General features: G+C 35.0%; 1 protein-coding gene across 5 annotated transcripts in view; it reads left to right on the plus strand.

Annotated features, from left to right (window-relative positions):
• Positions 1-8,510, plus strand: part of LOC147400297 (uncharacterized) — a 44,179-nt gene extending 35,669 nt beyond the window's left edge. The window contains exons 4-5 of one of the 5 annotated variants that reach the window (XR_015179296.1): positions 2,243-2,288; positions 8,117-8,510. The gene's annotated coding sequence lies outside the window, so the exon portion shown is untranslated. Of the gene's footprint in view, positions 1-2,242; positions 2,651-5,694; positions 6,090-8,116 lie in introns of those variants that run through there. The other 4 variants (XR_015179295.1, XM_086445941.1, XM_086445940.1 and 1 more) reach the window with 4 other exon arrangements.
• The last annotated feature ends 278 nt before the right edge of the window (positions 8,511-8,788 follow it).

Genomic DNA, 8,788 nt, shown 5'->3' on the forward strand with positions numbered 1-8,788 from the left:
GTAAAAGTTGGAAATTTGTGAAAATTTGGCTAAGTGTTGAAAAAATTGATTTTTTCAAAGTTGTCAAAATTGAAACGGGTTTTTGTACATGAAAGCCCTCGACAATATGAGAAATACCATATAATTTTTATTACTTAATTCAAAGGAACGCTTAAGATATCACGTTTTGAAAATCAGGCAAAAACGTCAAATTTTACATTTTGTTATTGAAACCAAAAATCACATTTTGATACAATGAGATTTGGATCTTAAATCCATTCTCAGCATTTCGAAATGGAGGGTAAAACCTTAATTTCATTTAAGAACTTAAAGTAATTGAAAATTACTTAATTGTTTTTAATGAAATGATGGTAGGAAATGGGTATACATACTATATAGAAGTGAAAAAAAAATTGGAACTAAACTTAACATTTTGATTTATTTATTTTTTCGAATTGCTGATTTTTTGTCGAAACTTAACCAAAATTGATCTAAATCTTATACTCATAAAATGCATAAAATACATCAAATGAACTAAAATAAATAAAAAATAACCATGCAAATATGATCCAATACGTTCAAATATGTATAAATGTAATGAAACAATCGATCTATTGAAGATCACATGGATTATCTATGAAATTATTGCATGACTAGAAGGTAGAAGGGAAGGCAACCTACTTCGGGTTATTCTTTACGGTTCAACGGAGTTTAAGGATCACCTCTGACCGATCTCAAAGATTTTCGTTAAAAAAAAATCGATGTTTCTAGCGTTCACGCGTAACCCTTGACGAGAGGAATAACTTTCCTTCTTGCGACAAAGCTCGGATCGTTCTCGTTTGGTGTAGATCTTTGTTGCAAATCTTGAGGAAAAAGGGTTTAGTTTTGTTTAGAGAGGAAAATAAGAAAAATCAGATTTTTTTAATTAGGGATTGATATTTATAACTTAAGTTGGGATGTACGAGTCATTTCGGGAATTGTGTTTTCCAAATGCCGATTTAGATATTTTTATACTCTATTTTCGGTGATTTTTCGACACGAATCTAATGATATGATTGGATTCCTCAAATTATATCTCTAAAGTGTTGTTTACCTATTTGGTAATTACTTGATGTGAAACTCGAGGATTTAGTAACTTTTTCGATCGATTTCTGATTATGTTGTGCTTACAGGCTAAAATATGTTTCTCGATCCTTCTGAATCTATTGGTGAAATTAATTTTCCTCAAATATTGAAAATTTAGGATCCATACTTTTGAATCATTGTATAAACTTTAAATTCCTTCCTCGAGATACATATTAAGATGTTTAGGTCATTACAGTTACTTGGTTGTGGAACAATATGGAGCCGCAGGTTAGACATTCCCTTCATTGATGCGTATGCATAAAGAATTGAATCAATATCAACCCATTTCTAGTGATATCTTTTAAATACAGAAGCCAAGAGAGGATATGAATTTTATTCATCTTGTTTCATCCCTCCAATTAGAGTATGATGGAGTCTAGTCTTAGATTTTAGGAAGTCTTGATCTTCTTTCCTTGACAGATGTTTTTTCCAGGCTAAAGAGGGTCGCTTTACTAGATAGAGTCGGCCAACCTACGAGTAGCTGCTCTTTTTTAGCTATTATTGGAGATCGTGGTGGTTATGGTCATAGAGGTAGTTGTAGGGCACGTGGTGGTGGTTGTAGAGGTAGTAGTAGAGATTCAGGGGGAGACCGTGGATGTCGTGGAACCCAAAAGTATACCACTGTGGTAAGGATCGGCACACTATTGACTTTTGTTGGCGTCTTCATAGGAGACCAGTTGTCTCTCAGACCTTATTATCTTCAATTCAGGATGTTGTTCAGCTTATTATTTCATCAAACTAGAGTATAGAGAGGGAATCCATCATCCTTTCTCGGGAAGAGTATGACAAATTAGTTTCCACCTTATCAACTACTGCTACTTTAGCTCAAACAGGTAAGGCTTCCATTTGTTTATTATCATCTATGAGCCCGTGGATCATTGATTCTGGTGCATCAGATCATATGATAGGTAATTCTCACCTGTTATCATTTATTTCTCCATCTTGTCAAAACCTTAAATTAGTTGATGGGTCATTTTCAAAAGTTGTTGGGTTAGGAACTTCACAACCCAATCCTAATATTTCTTTATCCTAAGTATTTTATATTCTTAAATTTTCATTTAGTCTTCTTTTTGCAAGTCAACTTACAAAGAAATTGGATTGTTCAGTGACATTTTTCCTCTCTCACTATGTGTTTCAGGATCTAAACACAAAGAAGATGATTGGTGCCGGGTGTGAAGTAGATGGTATGTATCTTCTTGATAGTGCTCCAGTCCCAACAACTCTTCATTCATCTTTTAGCACCTTTCAATGGCATTGTGGACTTGATCATTCTTTTCCTCGTGTTTTACGGAGTCATAATTCTTATTTTAAATAAAGACTGCACACTTAATTCTAAAGTGTATCAGTTTAGCAAACACCATAGAGTGTCTTTTTCACTTAGTGTGGTCCTAGAGAGTCCAGTCTTTTTCATTTGGTACATTCGATGTATGGGGATCTTCTCCCACTACTTTTTATTTAGGTTTTAAATATTTTGTTATTTTTGTGGATGGCTATTCAAGGATGACTTGGTTATTTTTAATGAAGGATCGTTTTAAGTTGTTTAATATATTTCAGGGCATCTTTGTAATTTCATTTATTTTCTAGTTTTATATATACCATGATTCACAGTGAGAGTCAAGTTTGACTCCCACTTTCTCCATTCTTTCCTTCTTTTCTTATCTAAACCATAATCTAATCTTCTACGTATTAGTACCATCACTCTCCATGGCCCGAAATATTAAACTTAATGATGGATTTGTCTGAATGATATGGCAACTATCAATATTCTATAAATCAGCCCATTTCAACAACTGAAGTCTTTCCAAACAACATTACGAAAGAAACATGATGCATCATATATTAATTGATGAAGTAAGAAAGATACCAAATAGTGTCATAAACAGAATGATAGGAACTTAACTTCCACTGACCAAGTACATCAAAATTGTTTGTAAAACCAATTTGGGCAACATGCTAAATAAATAACATGGGTTCAACCCTTTGGTTAGTGGATTGGCAATCATAAGCTCTGAAGTGATGCCTTCAATAAGCACAACAAGTTCTTCAACGAGACTGCTGCTAAGTTATTGTAGAAGATCTTCAACGGCTTGGTAATTGAATCCACAAACCAAGCCCTGAGATGAAATTTTGCAGTCACAAAGCTTGCTTTGTAGCTTTATAGCAAGACACAAACTCAGCTTCCATAGTTGATGTAGATGTCAATTTCTGCGTTTCATTTTTCCATTATATGGCTCCACCACTAGCCATCTTGAAAATGTATCTTGATGTCGACTTCTTATCATCTGGACAGCCAGCATAGTCCGAATCTGAATATGCAATCACCTTGAGATAATTACATCTCTTGTATGTGAGTGCATAATCTTTAGTCCCTGCTAATACCTCATGACTTTCTTGATGACTTTCCAATGTTCCATTCTCGGATTGCTTTGATATCTCCGAAGTACACCTACAACAAGATCTATATCTAGACGGGTGCATACTAGAGCATACATCAAACTTCTCACAACTGATGTGTAAAGTACATTCTTCATGAATTCCTTTTCAACTTGATTTCTAGGGCATTGCCATGTGCTTAGTTTATCACCTTTAACAATGGGCGCTGGACTAGGTGAATAATATTCCATACCAAATAGTTTGAGAATTTTACTAATGTAACCCTTTTGTGACAAGCCCAAGACACCTCAAGATTTGTCTCGGACAATTTCAATACCAATTATATAAGAGGCTTCACCTAAGTCCTTCATATCAAAAGGCTTGCAAGAAATTTCTTCAACCCATGTAGCATGTGGAGATCACTACTCGCAAGAAGGATGTCATCAATGTAAAGAACTAAAATATTGAACTTACTCCCACTAATTTTGATATAGATGCATTGGTCCACAATATTTTTGACAAACCCAAATGATCTGATTAATTGTTCAAACTTTAAATACCATTTTCTAGATGCTTGTTTGAGTCTATATATATATATATATTGATTTCTTCAATTTACAAGATGTTCTTGGTTTTTTACTATAAAACCTTCACTTTAAAGCAGTCTTGACATCCATTTGATGTAACTCAAGACCACAGTGAGCTACGAGTGCCATGATTATCCTAAAGGAATCTTTCTTTGAAATAGGGGAGAAAATTTCCTTGTAATCCACACCTTCCTTTGGGTGATTTGTTTCAGGTTTGAGCATAGAGATACCTTCCTAATTATAGATTGTGTTTTAGGAAGTTGTTTCTTTTCTCTCCTTTAAAAATGGAAATGATTCTAAAGGAAATTCCCACTTAGAAAGCTCTATGATGGGTGAGTACCATGAATCTCTATAAATAGTTGGTCGGTCCCAACTATAACTGATACCATAAAGAAAAGCATTTCCATCAAGCTTGGCATAGGATAGAGTTAAGACTGCACCAACTTGTTTTTTTATTTTTTTGCAGTGATTAAGAATCATCTTTAATCCTATTTAGAAGCAAACAATGGTAGTATGTGTTTCTTTTCTACTTGTTATTGTCTTTCAATAAAGGTTAACCATGATCCAATCTAAACTGGAAAATCTATCAAATGGTAACAAAGCCATGTTGATCGTTAACTCTTGTTGGAGCCTAATAATGAGACTTTGAATACATTTATTTTAGTTGTTGTGCTACATGAACAAGTCATTGCAAACATCTATGTTTGTACCACCATGATTTCAGCAATACCACCGATCCCCATCGACCGCGACAAAAAAGAAAAAAAAAAAAAAAAAAAAAAAACTGCTGGATATTCTTTTTAGTTTAGCCAGTCGAATGGGAACAACCGCAAACGATTTAAGTGCGGTTTTGGGGCTGTATGTTAGTTTGCCACAACCTCAAAACCCTCATATCGCAGTTTTGTTAGGTAAAGGAGAAGACATGTTCTCTGTTGTTAAACTTTTAAGTCAAGTCTAGTATAATGGTTATTTAATAAATTATGAACTAAGCAAGTACAAAACGTATTGAGTTGTATCTGTGCCAAACTGATTGAACGTACAGTCCAGCCTGATTTGACAATCTAAAATGGTCCGACCAGATTTGATAAAACCTTTTTTATTCAACCTGGTACAACCATTTTGGGACTATTAATTTAATTGATTTTGCACCGAATTGGTTCATGTAGTAAGGAGATCCAAATAGGTAGAACTCATTGAGACACCAATCTTGTAGGCATTCTTATTCAAAACTGTCCATTTTGGATTGGTTGAACCATGGGATGCCTACAAAATTGAGTTAGACTGTTACAAATATTGATCAAGCTCAAAGGTGGATCACTATGAGAATGGTCTAATGGAGTAGAAACGAATAAAATCTTCAACACCTATGACGTCTACAATCAACTAGCTCCATGGTGGGCGATTATATAGTGTGTTGACCAATCGGGAGGCCATTGGCATGTTATAATCTCTACCCAAAGGAGGGTTTATAATAATGCATAGGCTGTCCCATCAGGGCAGACAAAATTAGGGACAAGTGGGTCACCCTCAACTTATGGCCGGCTTCCACTTGATTTTAAAATGTTGTTTAAGATTGTGTCATGGAATTTATATGAAATTATTTATGGGTGTATTTCTTTGCTATTTTCAGCTATAATCCCTCTATAGTTATTGGCTACTTGGCTGGCATTGAGGTCCTAAATTGATCAAATTTCCTGGGTTGGAAGCATAATATTTAAATAATAATGCTAGGGGTTTTGGCATTGAAAGAAGGGGTACCACCATGCAGGGATTCACAAGCAGCTGGAACCTCAGTGAAGGGGATCCAATACTCGTGATGCCAAATGGAGTATAATAAAATGGAGGCAATAGGACTTTATAGGTTAGTGCTTGATAGTGGGTTTGTCTTAAATTTGAAAGATACTGTTTTTGTTCCATCTGTTAGGCAGAATCTCTTGTCTGTACCTAGGTTGGATACTCGAGGTTTTGATTTTCACTTTGGACATGGAATGTTTAACCTATTTTATTATAATATAGCTGTGGTTTCTGGAAAATTATGTGATGGTTTGTATAAATTGAATTTGGATGATGCATATGCTCAATCACTCCTATCTCTGCATGTGTGTGGTGTGAAGCTTGGTGTTACAAATGAGAAGTCAACGTTATGGCATCGAAGGTTAGGTCACATATCAAAAGAGAGGCTTGTGAAGGGAGGTATTTTATGTGCACTTGACTTCTCGGACTTTAGTTTATGTATTGATTGTATTAAGGAAAAAAATGACCTAGTCTAGATAGACAGAAAGGAGCTACTAGAAGTTGAGCGTTATTAGAAATCATTCACATAGACATTTGTGGGCCATTTCCTTTTCCTTCTTTGTGAGGACAAAATTATTTTATTACTTTTCTCGTTATTGTTATGTGTTCTTAATTCATGACAAATTGGATGCCTTGACAAAGTTTAAGATTTACAAGTTAGAAGTAGAAAACCAACTTGGGAAGAAGATAAAAATTGTCAGATATGATTTGGGGGGTGGATATTATGGAAGATATAATGACATGGGACCCATGACCATTTGCTTTTATAAGAGTACGAGATTGTGGCTCAAAATGTAGTGGCAGAAAGTAGGAATGGTACTTCTAAGGATATGGTAAGAAGAATGGCTAGTAATTCAAAATTGCCAGATTCATTGTGGGGAGAATATTTGAAAATGGCCATATACATTTTAAATTGTGTTCCTTTCAAGGCTGTAACGAAGACACCTTTTGAATTGTGGAACATTTGAACGTATGGGGATGTCCTGCTGAGGCAAGGATGTACAACCACAAGAGAAGGAATTAGATCCTAGAACTATTAGCTGTTATTTTATTAGTTACCATGAAAGATCCAAAGGGTTTAGGTTCTACTGCCCAACCCATACCATGAAAATTGTTCAATCAGGAACTGCTAAGTTCTTGGAGGATGTTGATTTTAGACAGTTTGTGTTTGAGGAAAATAAGATCCTAATATCGATGTCGATCTTTTAAACTGATGTTGTAAATTACTCCCATCTAATTAAGGAGCATCCAATTATATATGGTAGAAGCTGCAGCTGAGCCTATTAATGAGCCTCCATTGAGGAGGTTGAGTATGGAAAGAAGGTCAACAATATCAGACAATTATCTCGTATATCTTCAGGAGTGTGATTATGATGTCGGAATAGAATCAGATCCAATGTCATTTGTTGAATCAGGTTTGGGAGCTTGTTCAATTACCTGAAGGAATCAAGCCAGTTGGATGAAAATGGGTGTTTAAGACCAAACGAGACAGTAAGGGAAAGGTTGAAAGATTCAAAGCTAGGTTGGTTGCCAAAGGTTTCACCCTAAACGGTGTGGATTACAAGGAAACTTTCTCTCTTCTCAAACCAGAAACAAATCAACCGGATTTTAATAGAAGAAGGAAACATTGGTGTTTATTATGGTAAGACCATCTTAGGAAACACACCCAACATAAGAGCCTTAATAAATAGGAGACCTCTTAATGTTTTCTCACACAACAAGAAAGAGGGGGAAAGAGAACTTTTCAAGAGAGAACCCCTATTAGTGGATTAGAAGAACCATAAATAAGACTCCTTTTTGTTTTTTTGTTTTTTGTTTTTTCAAACGAATGAAAACATTACCCAAAGTACCTCTACACAAGAGTGGTAACAGAAATCAACTCCATCACACAAAAGGGGTGGTGATTTTCTCATTGAACCCAACAATCTTTAACTTGATAAAAATCACGTATATGCCCTATTCAAACCATGAAGCTTACCTTGGCTTGAAACCTAGAGAAATCAATGTCCATTTCAACTTCTCTACTTGAACCGTCTTAGTCAGCATATCCCTTGAATTCTCCATGATTTATATTTTATCAATCACTTTGCTTTCTTCATTGGTGGGTCTTGTTAGGGACAAGTCATGCATTTCCTAAGTAATATGAGAGAAAATCTTTGGATTCTTAAGACTAAGTACCCATTTATTTGACTTATGTTAGCAAACATTGGGTATTCAATTGGGATGATGATGGATTGTATGATTTCGTATGTTTATAGGAAGCAGCATTGGAGGCAACAGTGATGCTCACCATCAAGGTTTACAATTTTCAAACATGTATTTTATTTGTTAAGTGAAATTTCTTCGAAAAGTTGTTACCTTTTGTTAGTGGGTTCATTGTTCTATTATGGATTTTATTAATTTATATGATTTGAAGGGCTTTTGATCATCATGGAGTGTGATTTTCTTTTATGTAATATCTTGATTGGCCTTACAGATTCATCACGAATTAAAAGGAAAATGGGAGTTTTTCATGAAAATGAATGTATGTCTGTTTAAAAATTGGGAGTTTTTCATTGAAGATCTCATGAATATGTGTAAGAGCCATAAATTATGTAATCTTGCAATCATGGTTGTAATAGAGGTACCCATAATTCTATTAAATTACTTCAATTCCTCGTCTTTTTTTTTTCCGTCATGGTAGTACTAATTATGTGAAAATACTGAAGTGACTGCGTTTCACACTGCGCTGATGTGGACATGTGTATGGAACCATAGATGCTTCACTCGTATCTCGATGAAAAGCATCTATGGCTCTGTGCGGACCTCCATGCCAGAAGTGTGAAACACAATGAATTTCACTGTCACTCCAGCACAACTCTGTCTTAAATATTGGGATTGGCACCATGAATCTTTTATACCATTCATATATCTATCTAAAAACTGTAGTA

Source organism: Akebia trifoliata, chromosome 6 (assembly GCF_017979445.1).
Source record: "Akebia trifoliata isolate Shusen 1 chromosome 6, ASM1797944v1, whole genome shotgun sequence".
In the NCBI taxonomy this organism is placed as follows: Eukaryota; Viridiplantae; Streptophyta; class Magnoliopsida; order Ranunculales; family Lardizabalaceae; genus Akebia; species Akebia trifoliata.